This window comes from Schistocerca americana, chromosome 6, assembly GCF_021461395.2.
Source record: "Schistocerca americana isolate TAMUIC-IGC-003095 chromosome 6, iqSchAmer2.1, whole genome shotgun sequence".
In the NCBI taxonomy this organism is placed as follows: domain Eukaryota; kingdom Metazoa; phylum Arthropoda; class Insecta; order Orthoptera; family Acrididae; genus Schistocerca; species Schistocerca americana.
Genome location: NC_060124.1, coordinates 502,522,050 through 502,523,372, shown reverse-complemented (window position 1 = coordinate 502,523,372; position 1,323 = coordinate 502,522,050). Strand labels below are relative to the sequence as shown.

General features: G+C 44.3%; 1 pseudogene; it reads left to right on the top strand.

Annotated features, from left to right (window-relative positions):
* The first annotated feature begins 349 nt into the window (after positions 1 to 349).
* Positions 350 to 467, top strand: LOC124620419 (annotated as a pseudogene).
* The last annotated feature ends 856 nt before the right edge of the window (positions 468 to 1,323 follow it).

The following is a 1,323-nucleotide window of genomic DNA, read 5'->3' as shown; positions in this document are numbered from 1 at the left end:
TCAAAACTCCATTTGTTATGGAAGATGTGCAGCAACTTTCTGGTGACGACAAATTCCAGACTTGTCACAAATCGAGCACATGTGGTATACGACACGGCAATAAGTGATTCATGCATCTTGTCAACTAACAGCTCTTACAGAACTACATTAGTAGGTCCAGCAGGCATGGCATAGCATATTCCAAGACAGTATCCACCGTCTGTATGATCGACTGGATGCCAGAGCCAGTGCAAGCATTTGTGCCCATGGAGGCTATGACACATAATAATATCGGTGTTGCAGTGTTGGTTGATACCAGGTTCCTCAGAACTGGTTGTGCTTTTGATTAGTAAATGTAGTCATTACATGTACCAATGGCCTTGCCGCAGTGGTAACACCAGTTCCCGTCAGATCACCGAAGTTAAGCGCTGTCGGGCTGGGCTAGAAATTGGATGGGTGACCATCCGGTCTGCCGAGCACTGTTGGCAAGCGGGGTCCGCTCAGCCCTAGTGAGGCAAACTGAGGAGCTACTTGATTGAAAAGTAGAGGCTCAGGTCTCGTAAACTGACATACGGCTGGGAGAGCGGTGTGCTGACCAAATGCCTGTCCATATGCGCATCCAGTGATGCCCGTGGGTTGAAGATGACATGGTGGCTAGTCGGTACCGTTGGGCCTTCCAAGGCCTGTTCGTACGAAGTTTCGTTTAGTTTAGTCATTACATGTACGCCATATGCACTGTTGCAACAATAAATCGTGAGTGATTTGGAAGCCTCTAAAAGAGCATGCTAATATTTGTTATGGAAGTGTAAGTTCAAAAAACTCCTATTCTCGTGGATTCTAGCTCAGGAAGGAATGCAGAAAACATCTCCCACTCCATGTAGGCTTACATGTAGACAGTTGTGGGAAAGAGGGTCTTCTACATAAATAGGTTTAAACAGTCTTCTGGGGCATACTTGTATGTGGCACCCGGACATGACAATAATATTAATGTAAATTAAAATGAAACTACTATATTGTAAACGATGTATGTCTCTCATAGGCTTTTATAATGCGGATCGGTAACTGTGCACGACTGCAGAGTCAAAGATACTGCTTCTGATCGGATTTTCTAGTGTTAGAGTAACAGAGCACTTGACGCTCAGTTGTAGGTAGGTCTTGGTGAGCGAAAGACGATGGAGTAGGCAGTTTTTGTGGTGTAATCTGTGAAGCCACTATGTAATAAATTAACGAACGTATGTCAGTATTATTGAAAACGGAAGCAGAAGTCATCGTGCAAGCCAGGTAAAGATGTTAAATAATTATGATTTTTGCTTTGCCAGCGCGTTAGTGTAGATGATTTGGCTG